A 9,806-nucleotide genomic window follows, 5' to 3' on the forward strand; every position below is an offset into this window, starting at 1 on the left:
CTACACATGGACGTCACCAGATGGTCAATATCGAAATCAGATTGATTATGTCCTTTGCAGCCAAAGATGGAGAAGCTCCATACAGTCAGTAAAAACAAGACCTGGAGCTGACTGTGGCTCAGATCATGAGCTGCTTCTTGCAAAATTTCGGCTTAAATTGAAGAACGTCGGGAAAACCACTAAACCGTTCAGGTATGACCTCAGTCATATCCCTTCTGAATATACAGTGGAGGTGAGGAATAGATTTCAGGGATTAGACCTGATAGAGTGCCTGAGGAACTATGGACGGAGGTCCGTAACATTGTTCAGGAGGCAGCAACAAAATCCGTCCCAAAGAAAAAGAAATGCAAGAAAGCCAAGTGGCTGTCTGATGAGGCTTTACAAGTAGCTCACGAAAGAAGGGAAGCGAAAAGCAAGGGAGAAAGGGGAAGATATACCCAACTGAATGCAGAGTTCCAGAGAATAGCAAGGAGAGACAAGAAGGCCTTCTTAAATGAACAATGCAAAGAAATCGAGGAAAACAACAGAATGGGAAAGACTAGAGATCTCTTCAAGAAAATTGGAGATCTCAAGGGAACGTTTTGTGCAAAGACGGGCATGATCAAGGACAAAGAAGGCAGGGACCTAACAGAAGCAGATGAGATTAAGAAGAGGTGGCAAGAATACACAGAAGAACTATACAGGAAAGATCTGAATGTCCCTGATAGCCATGATAGTGCGGTCACTGAACTTGAGCCGGACATCCTAGAGAGTGAAGTCAAGTGGGCCTTAGGAAGCATTAGTAACAACAAAGCTAGCGGAGATGACAGTATTCCAGCCGAGCTATTTAAAATCCTAAAAGATGATGCTGTTAAAGTGCTGCATTCAATATGCCAACAAATCTGGAACACTCAACAGTGGCCCCAAGACTGGAAAAGGTCAGTTTACATTCCAATTCCAAAGAAGGGCAACGCCAGAGAGTGTTCAAACTACCGCACAATTGCGCTCATTTCACATGCCAGCAAGGTGATGCTCAAAATCCTACAAGCTAGGCTTCAGCAGTATGCGAACCGAGAACTACCGGAAGTACAAGCTGGGTTTCAAAGAGGCAGAGGAACTGGAGATCAAATCGCCAACATTCGCTGCATCATGGAGAAAGCAAGAGAATTCCAGAAAAACGTCTATTTCTGCTTCATTGACTACGCTAAAGCCTTTGATTGTGTGGATCACAACAAACTGTGGCAAATTCTGAAAGAGATGGGAGTACCAGACCACCTTACCCGTCTCCTGAGAAACCTGTACGAGGGTCAAGAAGCAACAGTAAGAACCAGACATGGAACAACCAATTGGTTCAAAATTGGGAAAGGAGTACGACAAGGCTGCATATTGTCGCCCTGCTTATTTAACTTATATGCAGAGTACATCATGAGAAATGCCGGGTTGGATGAATCAGAGGTCGGAATTAAGATTGCCGGGAGAATTATCAACAACCTCCGATATGCAGACGATACCACCCTAATGGCAGAAAGCGAAGAGGATCTCAAGAGCCTCTTGTTGAGGGTGAAAGAGGAGAGTGCAAAAGCTGGTTTGAAACTCAACTTTAAAAAAACTAAGATCATGTCATCTGGCCCTATCACTTCCTGGCATATAGAAGGGGAAGAAATGGAAGCAGTGACAGATTTTACTTTCTTGGGCTCCAAGATCACCGCAGACGGTGACTGTAGCCATGAAATTAAAAGACGCTTGCTCCTTGGGAGGAAAGCTATGGCCAACCTAGACAGCATAGTAAGAAGCAGAGACATCACCTTGCCGACAAAGGTCCGTCTAATCAAAGCTATGGTTTTCCCAGTAGTAATGTATGGCTGTGAGAGCTGGACTATAAGGAAGGCTGAGCGCCGAAGAATTGATGCTTTCGAACTGTGGTGCTGGAGAAGACTCTTACGAGTCCCCTGGACTGCAAGGAGGTCAAATCAGTCCATCCTAAAGGAAATCAACCCTGAGTGCTCATTGGAAGGACAGATAATGAAGCTGAAGCTCCAATATTTTGGCCACCTAATGCGAAGAGAAAACTCCCTGGAAAAGACCCTGATGCTGGGAAAGACTGAAGGCCAAAGGAGAAGGGGACAGCAGAGGATGAGATGGCTAGATAGCATCACGGATGCAATGAATATGAACTTGAGCACGATCCGGGAGAGAGCGCAGGACAGGAAGGCCTGGCGTGCTATGGTCCATGGGGTCACGAAGAGTCGGACACGACTGAACGACTGAACAACAACAACACAATTTTAGACCCTGGACTTCATGCTCTCCCCCCACCCCATTTTAGACAGCCATGTGTGTTACTTCAAATATTAAAATGCACATCCGTAACGATGTACATGCTCAGCTGGCCAGGATGCTGCAGCAAAAGGTGGGCCCTGGCATATCCATGCCAGCCCATGTGCTTCTGGTGCTCTTCAGGTGGTCATTGGGGTGGGGGCTGCATCTCGGCCCCAATGTCCAGTCCTAGCTCTACCACTTATTGTGACTCTTTCCCACCCCAGCATTGTCCCTCTGGGCAGATACTGGTTGTCTGCAGCAGATTCCACATCATGCCTGCCTAATGCAAGAAGGGGGGGGCACCTCTGTTCTGCTACATGCTATCATGTCCCCTGCTGCCACTTTCCCTGGTCCCAGTATGTTTCTGAAATTACTGTACAGACAACTTGTTTCTACAAAGTGCTTAGCTTCTGTTGACCAGCCTTACTGACATCAGCTTAAAATCATTTATACTCATTGGTGTGACCGCAGTGGTTTCACAGAGAGCCAATGCTTCTTAACATCTAAAATCAGAGGTGTGGGCTTGCCATCTGCCTGCAGGTCAAGCTCTCTATATTTATGACCCCAGATGTATGGGTGGTGGGGGGGGATGGTTGAGTGGCTGCTCAATAGCAAATAAAATGCACTCTGAACACGCCCCAAGTAATTCTGGTTCCAGAAATTAGCCTAACTGTCTGGAACCACAATTTCCAGATTTCAAGCCTAGGAACCAGGTTAGCCCTGGCTCAAATTAAACTGTTGAATCCCTGATTAAACATAAATTCTGAAAATTGTATCCTAAGTCAATATATATTGATATTTTACTCTTAATAACACAACACTGATTGTTTAGAAGGAGAAAATACATGACCAACATTTAGAGTTGCCAACTTTTTTCTGCCCTTGCTCTTCTCTCCTGTCACCAGCTGTAGGACAGGAAGAAATTGAGCAGGTGAAGCTTTTCTTGGCATACAAATGCACTGATGACAAAAGCCTCGCCTGCTGGATTTCTGCTTGGTATGACGTAATTAAAGGCAGAGAAGCACAGCCAGAAAAAAAGTTGGCAATCCCACCACAGATTCATCTGTAGTTGCATGTCAGCTGTCCCATTACCATTCACAGGTGTTTGGAGAGGAAGCTTATACAATAGATATTTGAGAGAGAGAGGTACCAGAACTATTGAGAGTTGTAGATTTCGAAAGGGAGGTTGCTTGGTTTGCTTGTTGAATATTTTAAAATATTGATAAACACCATAATTTAGGAGAAGGAAAAAAAATCTTGCTAGTTTTATATGCCCTGCTGAGTCATTCTAGTAGCTATTGTGTAAGTAGTTGGGAATGTTAAATAACTGGCTTGTTTAATCACATGCTTTAATCATCTCTGGTTATTTTTTCCATGTTGTATATAGGCAACTAAAACATATATTGGTACATTCATTTTGGCTTATTATGTATTTACTTAGGAGCAAGTGGCCTTTTCAGATGGGTTACATTGTACGTAAAGTGAATTGAAGTGGGGCTACAGCAAGCTGGCATTTTTCCAAGCTGATAAATAAATTGTAGCCATTTCTACTGTCACCAGTGTTTAAATGAGGAAAGAACAGTCTTGGATAAAAAACTAAAGTCTGCTGTAGCAGAAAAAGGTTAGAACCCTCACTTCAGTAAATGTCGGTCTGTAAAAAGCATTCTTAAGGCACTGCATTTGCTATAACAATTTTTTTTACCTTCTCCCTATTCCTCCTTATGTTTCCCTTTGTATGATATTTTGCAGAATTTCTAAGCTTCATCAGTTTCTATAGAAACCCTGATGTCACTGATCAGCAACTAGATCTTTGGCATGCTGTTTTGAAGAAACGGATGGGGCTAGCCCTTGCCTTGTGAAAATCTCACAAGACCTCCTGTCTATCCCACGTTGTTTTTATTATGCTATAATATCTAGGAAAGCTTTCAAAAATCAAAATTGCCCATACAAATACAATAAGGGCTCAATCCTATGGGGATAGGCGGCTGCCTCCGAACTTGGAGGCAACCACCTATCCAATGCAGGGCAGGAGAAGCATGGAGGGATCATCTCCTCCGCACTTCAGCCGCCCTGCATTTGCGGCTAGACAGCTGATTTCGGCTGTCTAGCTGCGGAAAGGCAGAGTAGGGGAAGCGGCTGCTGGATGACACATGGGATGTGTCGTACCAGCATTTCCACCTTCCCTGCCCTGGAACACCCCCCAGAACGTCCTGTTTTTGCTGCGCCCCTCTTCAGAGCGCAGAGTGCGGGCCTGCGAGGCAGCGCAGAAGGGAGCGAAGGTCAGTTCTCCAGGAACCAACCTCGGAGCATGGGCTCTGAGGTCAGTTCCCGGAAACCGAAGTATCCTATGGCCGTCTAGCTGCTGACTAGCAGCCATAGGATTGTTCCCTCCATAAATCATATAAGAACATTGACCAAAGATCAATATTGTTATGCTCTCCCCACTTCTCCGAGCGGTGAGAAGTTCCCGGGACACAGCACTCACCCGGGTTCGATTTCCTTTGGAAAAAAAGCTTATGGTATTTTGTGATATTTGAGTTTATTTACCAATATACAATCTAAGCATAGATGGAAGCATGGCTTATGGACCCCAACAGACAGCCAAATCCACTGACACCAGATCCTCAGAGAGGCAGCCCCCAAAATGCTTACAGAACTGGAAGCTCAGCTGTCTGTGTGTGTGTGTGTGGGGGGGGGTCTTCCAAACTCAAATTACAGCTTCTATTGCTTGTTCGCACAGAGACCTGGTGATCGTGTGAATCAGACCAGAGAGACCTAATTACATCTACATCACCCTTAACTGGGAAGGAGGAGTTGCTCCCACTCCCTTCTCCTATCAGTTTTTCCTGTTCAGAAATCAGAACATCGCAGAATCAATAGTTTAACAATATGCTTCCATGGGGGCACATTACCTACATATCCTAGGCTATTAACATGCCTTTGTCAAGTCCAAAACTCTGTTCAGCTATTGCCTCAGGGCAACCCACAGTGATAGTCCTATTCTGACAGAAATTTCATAGTAAACCCGTAACATTACTATGGCTGCCAGACTATACAGTTGATTTCCTCCCTCTTCCCTGTATTGCTCCTGTAAGTTTGTTTTCCCTCCCCATCCACCTCCCTGAGACATCTGTTTCTAGCATAAGGGGAATCCATACTGGCAATTTGTAGGACAAGGGCTCAAATTTGGCCCACTGAGTGCCAGGTGCCCATCCTTCCTGTATGATTATCTCACTCAGCAGTCTTGCAATATTCATAAATAGAATGTTTAATGAATGCTATTTTGTCGTGTTGCTTCGTCCCTTGCTGTTCAGCATGCTCCAATCTGTTAATTCTTAATACATGTGCCTTCTTCCATGTGCTACATTAAACTTCTTTGTGCTCTTCACTGAGGCCTACATAGTTATTCATCCCTCAAGGCCCTAATCCTGTATGTGTCAATGAAGGATCACATTTACATGAGGGTTGCTTTCATGGTACAGACGTTGGTACCCACTTTAATCTAATTCACCTGATCTAATCTAATTCCAGTCTTCTCATGTATATAAGGTTGGGTTGATATTGCCAGAACTAGTGCATTCTTTGGCATTGTGTCAAGTATTTTGAATTAAATGTTTTTTTATAAAGGCAAATTCATTTATCCTGACTACCAAGTGTTCTTCTTTATTGTCTTCTAGAATATGTGGGGACCATTCTATAATGTCATCCCTCAGCCACGTTTTAGGAACTATGATAACTTTACTTATGAAAATGCCAATGAATTCCTCTGAAATTGAATATCTCCCAGCACATGGCACTTTGTTTTCTCCTGTTCTAAGCTGCATGCCAATCTTTATAATATTAATATGTGATGTACAACCCTAAGCATGTTTAGTCAATAGTAAGTCCCATTGTTTTTAGGATTGTAGCCTTCATGGTAACCTGTAGTGGATCTCGCTTTAGGACTGGGTATTTTTACTATGGGCAGCGAGGGCTTCCACACTGCCTTTTCCTTTTCTCTGATATTGGCACAATTTACTGAGAGTCCACATGACATTCCTGTCTTTCTGTTCTCCTTCCCCAAGTGTCATTCTGATATGTATGTACTGGCTTGTAGCAATAATTTGAGCATTTGTCACAACTGCAGAACAATTTTTCAAGTGTGAGATAGCACTAGTATTTCATCTGGTTTGGAGCTGCAATGTGCTTTATGATGAATAACCTCATGCCTTTCCATTACCTGGCCACCTCTCCACCATTTGCAGTTCCAAAAATGTGGTCCCTCTTCTTATTACAGTTAAAACTGTAATGTGTCTCGGTATGGTTTCTACTTTCTAGACCAAACTTTGGTGAAATCCTCCCTCCTTTGGCCTTGTAATTATAGACCGCAGCAGTGAAGAGGAACAAATTGTTAATGTTTACTTTAAAATAAAATATATACTATAGCTCTAGAAATAGAGCAGATATAGGAAGACAGGGAGATAAACTCTACAAAAGGACAGTTGACACATAGTTTACAGATGAGGTTCATGGAGAGTGACCATAGCTCAATGGTAGAGCACCTGCTTTGTATGAAAGAGGTCACAGATGCAATCCTTCTTCAGGTAGGGCTGAGAAAGCCTGAAACCATGGGGAGAGCTGTTGCCAGTCGATGTGGACCAAGGGTAGACAACTTATAGGCCAAAACATCTGGAGGGCCACAATTCCCATGATCCTTCACCATTGGCTATGCTGGCTGGGGCTGGTGGGCCACAAGTTGTAGGCTAAAACATTTGGAGGGCCACAAGTTGCCCACCCCATAGACAATAGTGAGCTAGATGGACCAGAGGTCTGACTCAGTAAAAAGCAGCTCCCTAAGTATCTCATGAGTTTCTTGATCCAGGGATGGCCAGCCTTTTTGCAAATGTGCCAAAATCAAATCCACCGTATGGGAATGTGCCACTCTGTTCTGTGCAGCTCTGAGTGCCTTGGTATGTCTTAGCCAATAATCTACTCAGCCAGGGAGCCAGCAGTAACACAGTGCAAGATATATGCAGAGGTGTAGACTTCACTCTGGCATAGCCAGTTCTACCAGCCCTGCCGTTTCTGTCAAACTGGTCCAAACCCTTCCACTGCCTGTGCCATTTGTGGCACACTTGCCACAGGTTGGTCACTTGTGCCTTAGCCAGAGCTTTAAGGGGGAAGGAGAGTCAAAAAGATGTAACTAGATCACAGGCTTTCATTCTTCCAACATATAACAGATAATGTTTAACGTATAGGGTGAAAAGTGGATAATTTTTTGTAAAGGAAGCATATGAAATTCAGGCTGGATAGGAGATTCTATTGTGTAGGTGTTCGCTCTTCATTGCTGAGTCATATGCAAAACACTTTATTTCTAGTGATCCAGAAGCTAATAAAATGATATCTCATTGTATTCAAGTGAACCATGTTCTTAGCACTTGCCCAAGATGCAAGTGGTTGTGCCCTCTGTGCCGATTGATAGTGTGACCATGACAATTACATGAATCCTGTGAGAGATTACATCACCTCTTTTCCCTGAGGAAGTAAAGAAGGGGCTGGCTAGGAAAAAGGACAACCCAAAGTTTTGTACATCCCTCTGTCCCAAGCAGTGGGACATTTCAGAGGCAGCATTTTCTTGTGAGTAGAAATGGTATCACTGTAATATGTTTACAAATATATAAATTGAGCATGACAGGACAGGCAATTACTCAGATAGACAAAGCTAGTCTTTAAAACAGCTTCTCCAGAAATAAGCAGCGTACCTCAGAGACTCCTTCTTGCTAGCCAACTGCAAAATCTCAGATTTCAGTCTCCTTTGCTGGCTGGCTCCATTCCAGTTCCCAACTATTTCTCTTCAGTTCCCACCCTAGCAAGTAGGGTATGGGCAACAGCTAGAAGAAACCAACCATCCTAGACCATCAGTGCTCACTGAAGCAAATATATTCTAGTAATCAAATATGTATGGCCATAGCAGTATCCTAAGACTACAGTCCTTAAGAACATAAGAAGAGCCATGCTGGATCAGACCAAGAGTCCATCTAGTCCAGCATTCTTTTCTCACAGTGGCCAACCAGCTGCCTGTGGGAAACCCACAAGTAGAACATGAGTACAATAGCAACCTCCCAGTCATGGTCCCCAGCAACTGGTGTTCTGCCGGATACTGGAAGTAGCATATAGCCATAAGGACTAGTAGCCAGTGCTAGCATTCTCCTCCATGAATTTGTCTAATCCCCTTTTAAAGCCATCCAAATTGGTGGCCATCACTACACTATACCCTCTTACCTGATTCTGAGTAGACATTGCACTGTTAGTATCCTTACAGACTAAACCCTGAGCAGCAGTGTTCTCCAAAATACTCTGCACTATGGTATGACATTAAACCTCTATGTTTTGCAATTTATTGATGTGTTATAAACATTTAAATTTATGTCCTCTGGAGTCATGTGAGCTGTGAAGTCACCCACTATTGCACAAGTGTGGTTTTGGAATGCATCATTGTGTAACTGTGGTTAGGATGGACAAAGCCATGTGCTGGATTAAACCGCCACCATGATTAAAGTTAACACTGAATGCCTACTGTCCCTTTTGGGTAAAAGGGCAGAGGGGGGGAATCACTTTTCTAGCAAGAAATTGTGAAGCACATACCACTATAATCCAGCCTATAATTTCTTCAATTTCATTGGTAGTCTTTCAAAATGTAATCATTCGGAGTGTGAAAACAAGATTGATATGTGTTCCTTTCTAAATGCTTATGTCGTGCGAGAGAGAAGTGCGCGCGAGTGCAGCTGTCTATAGCATGGCCTGTGGGGTTTTCAGCACCTTGCCTGTGAGCCCATATAGATGTGCCGAGTCTTGCTGAAATTAGTTTAAAAGTTTGTGCGTTATTAAGTGCATTTGCGATCAGAGCCAAGAACTACTAGCTCTCTTTTCTAGAACGTTGTTCTTCAGCACCACTCGATGAAATGGATTTAAATTACTACAGACGCGGGAGACGGGGGGAGTGAGGCATAGCAAGGATCGCTTTCAAATCTGGAAAGCTACAATCACTGCACTTTTTTTCTTTTTTAATGCCGTTCATCCATCCTTGGGAAGCAGCATCGGATCGCTGTGGTTTTCAGGCTACTCCACCTCGACTAGAGCAGGCCTCTAGCCACTTCACCCTCGTGCCCACTGCTTCCTAGCGTGGCAGCACCTTAATCCTGCAATTCTTGTCTGTCGGAACAAAGCCTGGGAACGGTTTCGCCAGAAAGCAAGTTCAGGAACCTTCCCTCCGCCACTGGAAACAGGATGTGCGGAGCGAGAGGCGCACACACAATTAGAGCATTCCCGCGACCGGGTGAAGTAAATGCTAGTCTGAAAGAAACGGGAGGCGGGGGGGGGGGGGGAGGTCAGCTCCCGTTGAAATTCGCTGGGCGCTGCCTCCCCGTTTCTGTCACTGGAGGAAACGCGGTGATGGGGAAGAGAGAGATCCAAGCCGCCCCAATTGACCTGCTACGCCACTTGCGCAGCCTACTCTCCCTGCTCGCTTT

Source organism: Heloderma suspectum, chromosome 1 (genome assembly GCF_057233095.1).
Source record: "Heloderma suspectum isolate Gila_16-S chromosome 1, 16-S_ref, whole genome shotgun sequence".
Lineage (NCBI taxonomy): Eukaryota > Metazoa > Chordata > Lepidosauria > Squamata > Helodermatidae > Heloderma > Heloderma suspectum.